A 14,663-nucleotide genomic window follows, 5' to 3' on the forward strand; every position below is an offset into this window, starting at 1 on the left:
AGATGCTCACAGGACTGGAAAGAAAAGTGGATGAATTTAGTGAAAACTTCAACAAGGAGAAAGAAAATATGAAAAAGAACCAGAATTGAAGAACACAATAACTGAAATAAAAAACACACTAGAGGGAATCAACAATCGATTAAAGGAGGCAGAACATCAGCAATCTGGAAGACAGGGTGATGAAAAGCACACAAGCTGAACAGCAAAAATAAAGAACTTTAAAATGAGGATAGGCTAGGGGGTCTCTTGGACAACATGTCCAACAAACAAACATTGGCATTACGAGGGTTCCAGAAGGAGGAGGGAAGAGAAAGGGACAGAAAACTTGTTTGAAGGAATAACAGCTGAAAATTTCCCTAAAGTGGGGAAGGAAACAGACCTCCAGATTCAGGAAGCACAGAGAGTTCCAAACAAGATGAACACAAGCAAGTCCATACCACAACACAGAATAATTAAAATGCCAAAGATTAAAAATTAGAGAAATTTAAAAGCAGCAAGAGAGAAGTAACAAGATACGCACAAAGGAAACCCTATATGACTATCTGCTGATCTTTCAGCAGAAAGAAACTTTGCAGGCCAGCAGCGAGTGGCATGATATATTCAAACTGCTAAAAGAAAAAAACCTACAACCAAGAATACTCTACACAGCAAGATTATCATTCAGAGGGGCGCCTGGGTGGCTCAGTCGTTAAGCGTCTGCCTTCGGCTCAGGGCGTGATCACAGGGTCCTGGGATCAAGCCCTGCATCAGGCTCCCTGCTTGGCAGGAAGCCTGCTTCTCCCTCGCACACTCCCCTTTCTTGTGTTCCCTCTCTCACTGGCTCTTTCTTTGTAAAATTAATTAATTAATTAATTAAATCTTTAAAAAAAATAAATCTCTGAAATCTGAAATAAAGCCCCCTGAAACCAATGCTTAAAAAGAAAAAAAAAAAAAGATTATCATTCAAAATTGAAGGAGTTTCCCAGACCAAAAAAGAGAAAAAAAAAAAGTTGAAGGAGTTCATCATCACTAAACCAGCCTTATAAGAAATTTTAAAGGAAACTCTTTAAGTGGAAAAGAAAAGGCCATAATTAGAAGAAAATTGTAAAAGGAAAAAACGTCATGAGTAAAAGCAGACATACGGTAAAGGTAGCAGAGCAATCACTGATAAAGCTAGTGTGAAGGTTAAAGACAGAAGTATTAAAATCAATTAACTAAAAAAATTAAGGGTAATCACAAAATTTTAAAAAATGTAAAATACACATACAAACTGTGGAGGAGGGAGTAAAAATACAGTTCTTTTAGAATACATTCAAACTTAAGTGACCACCAACTTACTACAGACTGACATACATTTAGGATGAAGTAGGACTATATGCGAACCATATGTGAGGTTTATATGAACCTTATGGTAACCACACACTAAAAACCTATAATAGATACACAAAAAATAAAGCCAAAGAAAACCAAGCATAACAACAAGAGAATCATCAATCACAAGAGAGCAAGAGAAGAACTACAAAAACATCCAGAAGACAACAAATGGCAACAAATACCTATCAATAATTACTTTAAATGTAAATGGTCTACATGCTCCAATCAAGACACAGAATGGCAGAATGGATGAAAAAACAAGACCCGTCTATATGCTGCCTACAAGAGACATCGGATCCGAAGACACAGACTGAAAGCAAAGGGATGGAAAAAGACATTCTACACAAATGGAAGCGGGGGAAAGAAGGCAGGTAGCAATCCTTATATCAGACAAAATAGACTTTAAACAAAGACTGTAATGAGACAAAGGGCATTATTTCACGATAAGGGGATCAGTCCAGAAAGAGGATATACAACAATTGTGAACATTTACGTACCCAACGCCGGAGCACCTAAATCCATAAAGCAAGTATTAACAAACATAAAGGAAGAAACGGACAGTAATGCAGTAATAGTAGAGGACTTTAACACCTCACTGACGTCAACGGACAGACCATCCAGGTAGAAAATCAGTAAGGGAAGAGTGTCTTTCAACAACACATTTTTTTCAAGTGTACATGGAACTTTCTCTAGGACAGATCACATGTTAGGTCACAAAACAAGTCCCAATAAATTTAATAAGATTGAAATTATATCTTGCACCTTTTCCAACCAGAACAGTATAAAACTAGAAATTGATTACCAAAAAAACCTGGAAAAAAACACAAACATGGAGGCTAAACAACATGCTACTAAGTGGGTCAATGAAGACATGAAAGAGGAAATAAAATACATGGAGACAAATGAAAATGAAAACAACAGTCCAAAATCTTTGGGATGCAGTGAAAACAGATCTAAGAGGAGAATTTGTAGCAGCCTAGGCTTACCTCAAGAAACAAGAAAAATCTTAATCTAAACTTACACCTAAAAGAACTAGAAAAAGAACAAACAAAACCCAAAGTTAGAAGAAGTAAGATCAGAGCAGAAATAAAGACTAAAAAAATAAAAAAGATCAAGGAGATCAAGAGCTGGTTCTTTGGAAAGATAAACAAAATTGATAAACCTTTAGCCAGACTCATCAAAAAAGAGAGAGGACCCAAAATAAATCAGAAATGAAAAAAGACCAACCAACACTACACAAATACAAAGGATTATAAGAGACTACAACAAAACATGATATTTCAGCAAATTGGACAAGCTAGAAGAAATGGATAAACTCCTAGAAATATACAATCTTTCAAAACCAAATGAGGAAGATAGGAAATCTTCATAGAACAGTTACTAGTAACAAAATTAAACTGTAACCAAAAAACTCCAAACAAACAAAAGTCCAGGACCAGATGGATTCACAAGTGAATTCTACAAAACATTTAAAGAATATCTATTCTCTATTCCAAAAACCAGAAGCGAAAGGAGGGGCACATGGGTGAGAGAGTCAGATGCTCAACTGACAAGCTCAGGTCTTAATCTCAGGGTCATGAGTTCAAGCCCCATGTTGGGCTCCATGCCCAGCATGGAGCCTACTTAAAAACGAAAAAAAACAAAAAACAGAAGAGGAAGGAAAGCTTCCAAATACATTCTACAAGGCCAGGATCACCCTGATACCAAAACCAAAGGCACTGTTTAAAAAACAAAACTATAAGCCAACTTCCCTGATGAACATAGCTGTAAAAATCCTAAACAAAATACTAGCAAACCACATAAACAACATATGAAAAAAATCATTCACCATGATCAAGTGGGATTTACTCCGGGGATACGAACATGGCTCAATATTTGCAAGTCGATCAGTATGATACACCACATCAGCAAAACGAAGGATAAAAAGTATATGATCATCTCAATAGATGCAGAAAAAGCACCTGACAAAATTCAACATCAATTCATGATAAAAAGAAAAAACTCTCAACAAAGTGCATTTAGAGAGAACATACTTCAATACAATAAAGGCCACATATGACAAACCCACCACTAACATCATACACAATGGTGAAAAACAGGGAGCTTTTCCTCTAAGATCAGGAACAAGACAAGGACGCCCACTCTCACCACTTTTATTCAACACAGTACTAGAAGTCCTAGCCAGGGAATCAGACAAGAAATAAAAAGTATCCAAATTAGTAAGGAAGAAATAAAACTGGCACTATTTGCAGATGATATACTATATACAGAAAACCCTACAGACTCTACCGAAAACTATAAAGCCAAGGAAAAGCACACAAGCACACAATTCAGTAAAAGCACACAAATTCAGTAAAATTGCAGGATACAAAAATACAGAAATTTGTTGCCTTTCTATATACACTAAAAATGAAGTGGTAGAAATTTAAAAAGGTATTCCATTGGGGCACCTGGGTGGCTCAGTTAAGTGTCCAACTCTTGATTTCAGCTCAGGTCATGATTTCAGGGTCATGGGATCGAGCCCCGCATCAGCCTCCACGCTCAGTGCGGAGTCTGCTCCAGATTCTCTCACCCTCTGCTCCTCTGCTTATGCTCACTCGTGCTCTCTAAAATAAATGAAAAGCAATTCCATTTACAATTTTACCAAAAAGAATAAAGTGCCTAGGAATAAAGTTAACCAAAGAGGTGTACTCTTAAACTATAAAACACTGGTGAAAGAAACTAAAGAAGACACAAATAAATGGAAAGACATACCATGCTCGTGGATTAAGAGAGTATTGTTAAAATGTCCATACCACCCAAAACAATATATAGATTCAATGCATCTGGAAAATGCATTGACATCTGGAAAACTGCCAATACTATTTTTCCAGAACTAGAAAAAATAATCCTAAAATGTGTATAGAACCGCAAAGGATCCCGAATAGCCAAAGCAATCCTGACAAAGAACAACATCTGCTACATGCAAAACAATGAAACTGGATCATTTTCTTATACACCATACACAAAAATAAACTCGAAATGGATTAAAGACCTAAATGTAAGGCCTGAAACCATAAAACTCCTAGAGGAAAACAGGCAGTAATCTCTGACATCAGCCTAGCACCATTTTCATAGATAAGTCTTCTTGGGCAAGGGAAACAAAAGCAAAAATAAACTATTGGGACTGCACCAAAATATAAAGTTTTTGCACAGCAAAGAAACATCAACAAAAGAAAAGCGACCTACTGAATGGGAGAAGATATGAGCAAATGATAAATCCAATAAGGGGTTGATATCCAAAATATATAAAGAACTTACATAACACCAAAAAAAAGAGCTTATTAAAAAATAAGCAGAGGGAAAAAAATAATAAGCGGGGGGGGGCACCTGGGTGGCTTTGTTGGGTAAGTGCCCAACTCTTGATCTCAGCTTAGTCATGATCTTAGGGTCCTGAGATAGAGCCCAGTGTCGGGCTCTGTGCTCAGTGTGGAGTCTGCTTGAGATTCTCTCTCTCCCTCTGCCCCTCCCCCACTTGCTGTCTAATAAATAAATCTTTAAAAAAATAAAATAAGCAGACGATCTGAATAGACATTTTTCCAAAGAAGACATCAAGTGTCCAACAGACACATGAGAAAAGGCTCAACATCATTAATCATCAGGAAACAAATCAAAATCACCATGAGATATCACCTCACACTTTTCAGAATGGCTGGAATCAAAAACACAAGAAACGAGTGTTGGTGAGGATGTGGAGACAATGGAACCTTCATGCACTGTCGGTGGGAGTGTAAATTGGGGCAGCCACTGTGGAAAACAGTATGGAGGCTTCTCAAAAATTTTAAAAAATAGAACTACTGTACGATCCAGTAATTCCACTACTGGGTATTTACCCAAAGAAAATGAAAACACTAATTCCAAAAGATACGTGCACCCCCATGTTTACTGCAGCATTTAATAGCCAAGGTGTGGAAGCAAGCCGTGGCCACTGACAGATGAAGGGATAAGGAAAATATGGTATATATGTACAGTGGGGTATTAGCCACAGAAAAGAATGAGACCCTGCCCGTTGCCACAACACGGATGGTCCCAGAGAGTATTATGCTAAGTGAAATTAGTCTGATGGAGAAAGACAAAGACCATAGGATGTCACTTACATGTGGAATCTAAAAAACAAAACAAATGGACAAAAGCAGAAACAGACCCATCAATACAGAGAACACACTGCTGGTTGCTGGAGTGCGTGGGGGGATGGGCAAATAGGTGAAGGGGAGTGGGAGGCACGAGCTTCCCGGTATGGAATGAGTAAGCTGCAGGGATGAAAGCTTCAACACGGGGAATGTAGTCAGTGGTACTATGATGGCGCTGTATGGGGACAGGTGGGGAGCTACACTTGTGGTGAGCACAGCAAAACACACAGACTTAGCCAGTCACCATGTCACACACCCGAAACTAATGCATCATTGTGTGTTGACTACACTTCGATAAAAAAGAAAGAAGAAAAAACACCATGGTACTGAGCCCAGAAGCTCAGGGGTCGAAGTCTGGCACTCCGTTATTAACGGTGTCGGGCAAGTTACACTGTGCCTCCGCTTTCTCATCTGTAAAATGGGAATAAAGGCGCGTATTTTATGGGCTCCTACAAGGATTCAATAAAACCTGTATAAGGTGCTTAGCACAGCATCTGACATACAGTCAGGTCTTACCAACTGCTTTAGCTGGCACGTTTGACACGTCTCACAAGCTCCACAAACTCAGTTATGTCCCGTACTTTTGTTTTCGTATTTTTCACACCCTGCCCCTCTGCCCCAATCCTGTTCCTCCCCTTACTTCCTTTTCCAGTGAATGTCATCACCTAGAAGTCACTTTCTTTTTTCCACTTCCGGCTGATCACAGACCCCTGCCCGTTAGTTCTAGACACGACTCCACTGCTCTGTAATTAAGGCCTCACCTCTCGCCTGGATGATCACAGTCGTGCTCTCCTTGCCTGTGCCCCTGCTGGCCTGAAGTCCTCTATCCAAACGCAGACCTGCTCACACCCCTCTCCTGCCTGACGTCTGCCGGCCCCCTGCCCTTCTGGTGAGATCCCACTCCCCGCTGCACCAGCGTCGGTGCTGCTGTGGCCCACCCCCTGCCTTGTCCTCCTGCCGCGAGGCCCCAGAGCTGTCCCTGTGGCCCTGGAGCCCAGCAGGGGGGCTGATGATGGGGCCATGCTGCGGTGATCACCTCAGGGACAACAAAGGGGCTTCAGGGACTGAGCACCTAAGCTTCCTTGGACGGAGTCCATGAGAGGCCTCGCTTAGGTCACCCTGGACTCTAGTGAGAAGCCAGAGTACTCATGCGTGCAAAACAACACAAATAGTAGGAACAGAGAGTTGTGCCCTATGGTACCTGACACGTGGCCCCCAACTTCTAACAGGCTGTGTGGGCACTTCCTTCCTGTTGATACCACCACGCGCAGCTCCCAAACAGAGCACGCTGACGACATAAGTCAGCTGCGCTACACCATTTTCACGCAGGATTTTATTCATTCCTTGTGACAGCTGGCGGCTTCCAAACCAGGTCTGACTCAAGCGTCACTCTTAACCTGCTAGGTCAACTGCTTCCCTGCTGCTCTCTCGGACTCTCTCTCTCTCAGCCAGCCACTTATCGCAGTCACCTGTCTTCAGTATCATGCCCTCTTCTGACACCGAGGACCACGGATCAGGAAAGACACCCAGGTCTCTCCAAGCCCTCCAGGTAGCACACGGCCCGTCTGTGACTCCCACCAACCCCGGAGCCCGTCCGCCCATATTGATGACTTCCTGCGAGGGAACTCATGTGGGGCCAGGCGCTGGCACGGCACGGGTCCCACCTGGGGCTGTGGCCAAGGCAGGAAGAGAACAGGAGGCAGAACACGTCTGACATTTAATCCATCGTGGGCACGCAACCAGTCCCTCTCCCAAATGCTATTATTTGGTAAACGGGAGTTCTGCTCATTATACACCATTAATTTTTTTTAAAAAGCTCCTTGTTTCGTAAGAGGCCATGCTCATCCTATTTCCATGGGGTAACTCCCCAGATGAAGGCAAAGGGCCTTTTTAAAAATGAATTCATGAATTAGTTTGCAGAGGAGACAGGAAGAATAAACCACGAAAGCACAATTTAACTGATTCTTCTACTAAGCTCGGACAAACCAGTTAAGACACGCGCGATACTGAAAATCCACACGCCAGCTTCTCTTCGCCGCCGCCGCCGGTCGGGACTGAGCCTCGTGATCTCCAGGCTCCGTGTCTCCTGTGGGGTGACATCATTGCCGTTGCTGTTCCCTCCGTAAAAAAAGGAAACAAGTAACAAACCAGATAACAGACGACAGACTGGAAGGGAGGGAGGAAGAGTCAGTCTGTTCCTTAATTACCCACCCGGAGTGGGGTGGTTGTCACTGACCCCTCGTTCAAGGGGGGTTTCAAGGGTCCACAGGAGGCCGTGTCTTTATGAAGCGTGTGATTTCACAGCCCCCCTCCCAGAAGAGGGCACGCGAGTTTCTTCGGCTAAGCAGGTAAAAAACACTTCACACACGGGTGAAGCCTGTTATCTCAGAAAGTCCCCCGTGAATACAATCAGGGTGAAGAGCATGTACCCTGGCCTCCCAGCGCGCAGCGCACAGGCGAGAGCTGGGCTTTTTACTCCGCGCCCGAGCCTCCCAGAAGGAAAGCCCCAGCCGGGTCGCCGGCTCTACAAGGCCCTGTGGTTAAAATAGCAAAACTATTTCAGTTGGTCGTGTTCACATTATGCACGGTCTTGCTGTTGGCGGGGGGCAGGGGGGGGATGACAGTTTTCCAAGATTGTGGACATTCCCAGCAGCCCTCGGGCTCACCCCGTGGCAGAACATCCACCCACCCACCCGTGGCACAAGAGCTTCTTGCTGCCACTGAACTCTCTTGGGTTTTCCCCAAACCGCTCTCAGTGACCGGGTTACGACAGCCCCGGAGCAGGGAGGACAAACCCCTACGCAGTCCCCCTTCTTCCTAGAAAAGCATGTGCGATCCCACGCTTGTGTGGAGGCTGACAGGCTGCTTCTGGGGAAGGGAACTTGGGGCTGTCACTGTGCGCTGCACACCCTCTTGCCCCGCTGCCTTCTACCCCCACACGCACATATCCCTCTTCCGTTCAAAAACCCAGTTACAGGGGCGCCTGGCCAGCTCTGACAGTAGACCATGTGACTCTTGATCTCGGGGACTAAGTTCAAGCTCCACGTTGGGTGTAGAGAGGACTTAAATAAAACTTAAAAAGAAAAAGGGAAGCATTTGAAAGTACGTACAGTACTGGTTACCTTTAGTCTTGCCTGAACAAGGAAACTTATCTATGTGTACCGTGTTTACTCGGACAAACCTTATTTCAATTATATCAAAACTGAAAATCTAGGAACGACCACAATAAGGAAATGCGGGCATTTTTCAAACCATCTAGCAGCTGGTCAGAAAAATGGAGCCCCATGGGGCCGAGCAGTGAGCGGTTCCTATTTCAGGCCTCTGCCCATCACCCCCCGACCCAGCACCCCAGGCTGGGACATAAGCACGTCTCTTGATAATTTCAGTTCATTGTAAAGACATGGTTTCACCCTCCAGACACCAGCCAGCTCTGCATGAGTGCAAAGAGTGCAGGTGCAGAACTGAAGCCACTGAGGTGGGAAAGAGGGAAGGGCAGAGAGAGGCTTTGGGTTTGGACGGTTGTGGAGAGAAAGGTGAAGCCAAAAAAAAGGTCTTTGGACAGAAAAAGTATGGACCGTTCTTCTGTGGTTGAAAATATTTCACCATAGGTTCCTGTCCACAGGAGAGAGCAGACACGGATGCCTGACCACCAGTCCGTTCGAATGGCCTGGAGCGAGTCGCCGGGTAGCGGCATTTGGGTTTCAGCAGCAAAGCAAGAAGGGGAGTTGAGATGTTGCCTGAGCCGCCTTCCCGGCCTCAGCGCAGAGCTCCAAGCCGGCACAGGGAAGATGCAAAGGCCCGTTTCTCAAGGCCCAGCTGAGAGCGGTTTGGGTTCCACCCCTTCCTCTGAACAACATCACACTCACAGCACATTAACGGTGACAGGGGCACTTAGTCCAACCCCTTCCGGTTACAGCAGAGGCAGCAGTGCTCTGCTGCCCTTGCCACACCCAGGTGGGCAAGCCTAAAGGAAGCCCTGGATGGTGCACCCCTGCCTCCACCTAAGCTTCAGCCCTGCAGCCCCTCACTGCTCACATCAGCACTGGTCACTGCTGCCGCACTGACCTTTGTGTCCTCACACCACCATCCTGAGACCACCCCAACACCAGCTGCTATCAGTGCTGCACCCCAGCACTGCACTGGACACTTTCAGCTCTCATCCCCATCTTACAGAAAAGGAGACGTGAGGCTTAAAGGGAACAGGATCGTGCAGCCAGGGAGTGGCAGAGCCTAGCTAAGAACCCCAGGCTTCTAGCTCTCAACCCAGTTCCCTTGACCCTACGTTGATCAGCAAATGCACAGAGGGTGCTCAGAAAATGTTAGTTTAGGACACCGCCTTACACCTGTGTCTATGCTGCTGAACTGCATCTGCTCTGCTAGCGTCAGCACTGCCTTCAGCAGCCTTCACATAACAGGAAACCCAAATAGTGGCCCAAACAACTGTTTGTTTCTGTAAAGGAAATCTGGAGCTAAGCAAGGAAAATCTGATAACATCATCAATGTGCCACAACTCCGTTTTTCTGTCCTACCATCCTTATCATGTTGTTCCTATCCTCGTGGTTGCCTCATGGCCTAAGATGGCTGCTGGAGTTCCAGGTGTTATGTATGTGTTCCAGGCAGGAAGTTAAGAAGAAAGTTCACCTACCCGCTGACTAAATTCTCTTTTAAAAAAAGACCTTTTCTGGAAGTCCTACCTAATGACTTTGACTTCCATCTTACTGGCCACCAATGTTTTATCCAGACGAAGGGATCTTAAGGATCAGAGAACAGACAGGGGCAGTGTTCTAGGATGAGGACGTAGCTTGGGGAAGTACACTCCAGCCAGGAGGCTGCTCAGCTCTCTGTGGTGACCTCGTATAGCCTGCTGGAGCCCTGGAACCTCACCTCTCTTACGTGCGCACTGGGGAGGGGACTATGGAACCAGACGGCTTGCAAGCTCTCATCCAGCTCCCACATTCCTCAGGTCTAGGTGTGCCTGCCCTGTGACCTTGAAATCAGTCGGCCCTAGCGGCCGCATACCCCCAACTAACTCAATGCAGCTTCACCCAAGTGCCACCATGTCTGGCCACAGCCCAACTCTGTCTAGAGACCCAGATGTGGAACACCCTGGGGGGCCCAGACACCCTCCCAAGCAGTCAGAGGCAAATAAACAGCACTGCTGCCAGCCACTCCTCACCAAGCCCTCCCACTTGACTCAGGTCGGGGGAAGGAGCGAGGTGAAACCGACTTTCTGTAGAGTTCCAGAATAAATTAGACTTGATACCAAATGTTCACGAACACGTAGCCAAAGGAGACCGGGTTTGCCAAAGCTCCTAATGGGGTATTCCCCCACTCTGCCCACCCCATCTGAAAGGCCTGGCTGTCCCACCCTTCAGCTGGTTGACAGGAACCAGAAATCAGAGGTGAAGGAAAAGCCACTCAGACTTAGTTCAAGGCAGAAGGCGCCTGGTGCCCCTCCTGGCACCTTTGCAGGGTACATATCCAGTTAATAGATGTGCTAAATGGAGTGGAAAGCTTTCAGAGTGTCCTCTCAGTTCAGAGTGGACCCCTAACAACGTCCCTCCCTCAGCACCCCGACACTGCCATGGACACTAGGGAGGCTCCCCGTAGCCATGCGTCTGCCGTATGACCCCTCCATTCCCGCGGCTAGAGGTGACCGGGCTACAGATGGCACTGGGCCCTAGCTGGACCACGGCCTCTTTCTCACAGTCGAACGAACGGGAACCAAGAGACTGTCTCCATGACAGAACAGCTTAGGATCTGAGTGTAAGGCATCTTCCACTGGAGCAGCCTAGCACAGGTCAAAGAGAGGGGCATGAGAGCCCAGGCTCTCTTTGGTCCCGTCCCAGACCTGGTGGCCCTGAGCCCGCAGGGTCCTGAGCCTCACCCTGTATCCCAGAGTAAGGGTCTCCTTTAAGCAAGCTAGCTCCGGATGGTTCCATTACTTGTCACCACAGAAGGCTTAACACTGAGGCAGGGACTCAGGTACTCAAACTCATAGCCACAGCGAGCCTGAGCCGGCTGAGATGTGCTTTGGCTCTGAGGGAAAGGAAAAGAGGATGAGACACGATCTCTACCCTCAAGGAGCTCACGGGCTAGTGTGTGACCTCAACCAGCGTATTAAATGTGGTGAAAAGAACACAGAGTACTGGGAAGGAAACAAGCCTGAGGCAACAGGAAAGGGGCAGACAGCCAGGAGAGCTTCCTGGAGGAGGGGCTGCGTAAGCTAAACCTCAGAGTGGAGCCCTGCAGGGGGGAAAGGACGTTCCTGACAAAGATGAGCATAAGCCCAGAGAAGGGTAGGCTGGCGTGGTTTGGGGGAGAAAGCACACACGAGGAGCTATACTAGATAAGGCGGGGATCGGGGAAAGGGAACAAGACACAAGACTCAAGAGGCTTGCAGTTTAGAGGGAAACCACATGGAAAGTTCAGTAAAAGTCCAAGACTAGCAAACAAGAGCCTTCCAAATAATTACCATGAAATGAGTGGTGCCTGCTACGGGACAGAGGCTGAGAGGAAGGAGAACCCCCTTTTAGCTTGGCATTTACAAGAGACTTTCAGAACGGGCAGAGCAAAGTTAGGCCTCGAAGCAATGTGCGGATTCAAACAGGCAGCGCCTGGCCTCATTCTGCAAACGACGCTATAAAAATATTCAATATTATCCAGAGCTCCGGATTTCCTAAACCACTTTCACATTGAACTCATTTGCAAGCACGCTGCGGTGGAAGAAATGTAACAGAACGGCCTCCTGTCGATAGGGAAGCAAACACAGGTCACAGAACTAGTGAGGAGGGCAAAAGCTCAGGCCCTTCCCCCACACCCCGGCCCTCCCCACTAACAAGGGAAGGGGACAAAGAACCACACATGTCAGAGTAATCCTAACCCTGCTCTGAGGCTTCTGGGCCAACCCACATTACCGTCCCCTTTGTGGGGCAGCTCAGAGGAGTTGAGAGGTACCCTTTACGACCGAGAGAACACAACACGTACTTGTTTAATTTCGTATTTGTAACCTGGTCCATGATCAGGTGTGTTCAAACCGATGTCACGACTGAATGAGAATGACTCACAGAGCGAATGAACCAAACAGAAAGGAAGGGAAGAGATGGGAGGCAGGGGACCGAGGTTCACCATGAGGGTGAGCGCAGGCTTCTCACCTGTGAACTGTCCAGAGCTCTCCTTCTCCCTGCTGCCTCCCTCACAAACCTTCAGGGTATTCGTGCAGAGGGCAGGCAGAGAGTGGGGAGGAGACGCCCAGACTGCAAACGTCAGGGGAACCCGAGGTCGGAGGCTAGCGTGTGTGCAAGCGGTCGCTGCCTGGTAAAGCGTGTGCACGGTCCTTGGTAAACATCACAGTCGTACCGACGTTTCCAGTGTGAACACTAAGCACCTCCTGTGATACTCTATTGGGAGTTCTGCTCAGTCGGGACAAGTTTCTGGAAGGATTTCTCCCATTCTTCTTGGATCACATTCTCCAGCCTCCCCCTGTGGTCGCCCTACAGTAAAACCAGCCCCCAGGAGTGAGGTGAGGTGGCAACTAACCGTCTACTTACTTTTTAACCTCCGCAATGTAAGGCTGGAAGAAACCAAAAAAGACAGGGAGGAACCAGTCAGGAAAGCAGTAGAAAGGACGGCACCCCCACCCCACCCTGTGGTCCACCAGGAAAATTCCGAGCTCCCTCCTGTTCTCAGCACCCCTCTTCCTTCACCCTCCCCTCCCTCCCAAACCGGCGCCAACACTGGGTAAGCGACAGCTGACCTAGAGAGGTGTGGCTGGTGCCAAGAGCCACGAGCAGTTTCATTTGGCAGAGTCTAAGGAGAAACAGCTCTTTGTTTCATCCACCAGAGAGAACGCCACCAACTCCTGCTACAAAAATTCCCACACCCCCCTCTCTGTCAAGGCAGAGAGAAGTGTCCTCTGGCCCTTCCAAACCCAGAAGACAAAAGCTGCTTATCCTATGTGACCAGCCAGCCGCCCTGCCAGCTGCCCACACCCCGCCCCCCCCAAAGGCTGCCCGTGGCCGAAGAAGTCCGGACTCGTCTCCTGCTTGACATCCACAGCACCAGCCGAGGCTGTCAACCTGAGCAAGAGACTTGTCCAGGGCACATATGCTCTATTTTTACCCTCCTCAGCCTCACGGACTTCTCTCCAGAGTCTTCACTCTTAGGGAGAAAAAAAAAAAATCCCCACAGTGAGGAAGCGCTGACCACAGGACAGGGAACAGGTCAGAGCCAAGGGAGGATTCTTAAGTAATTCAAGACAGGGCAGGCCTAGGCCTCACACTCCCAGCGAGAGAGGATGGAGGCCTTCAGGGCTCTTCCTCCACATCATGTGATTTGTGGCTTGCCCCATGATTTTCAGGCAAACTTTCCATTAACAAAAAAATAAAAGTACTTCACTCTAATGAACCCTGACCCATTTGCCGAAGTAACCTCAGCCACACGCCCACACGCCTGTGTGCGCACACGATCCGTCAATTCCTTCTGTTACGAGGCAGAAACCACACACACTTCAACCTTCTGGGCTCTCAGTAGCTCCCAGCAGAGCAGATTTGGAGCTTTTTCATCGTGTTTATGAACACACCGTAAAAAATGAATGAATGAACGAATGAATGAATGAATGAGCTAATGTTAAAAAAAAAAAAAAGACACCGTGGAAGGGAAGGACTAAAACTAAATTTAATAATGTTAAATCCCAGTTTTCCGAGGGAGAGCGAGCCCCCCATATTAGCCCTAACAGTTTCAGCTACGACAAAAACCCCGGGCTGTAACACCGAGGGGAAATCCTGCAGTATCCTGACAAAATGTTTTGAATAATGGGACTATGGGGGTGTTTTCATCAGGAGCTGGGCTTCTCACCAGAGGCAGTGGGCAGAAACATTTTCAAGATACTGAGGCTCTCAGCAAAATAAAACTCTGATACCAAAATGAAACTGGATCCGCACACATTCTGCCACTGTCCTCACAGTGGGCCTTAAAAACCCTTCTGCTCAGATGGAGCTCTCTGGTTGTCTAAGAAAGAACACGCTTGATGGTATCAGACTAACTCACTTTTAAAAGAAAATCCCCACCCCCCAGTCCTTCGCCAGGAAGGTCAGACCAACCTGGGTTTGGCAGAATACTTCTGCTCCGATCCCTTCATAG

This window comes from Ursus arctos, unplaced genomic scaffold, assembly GCF_023065955.2.
Source record: "Ursus arctos isolate Adak ecotype North America unplaced genomic scaffold, UrsArc2.0 scaffold_31, whole genome shotgun sequence".
NCBI lineage: Eukaryota > Metazoa > Chordata > Mammalia > Carnivora > Ursidae > Ursus > Ursus arctos.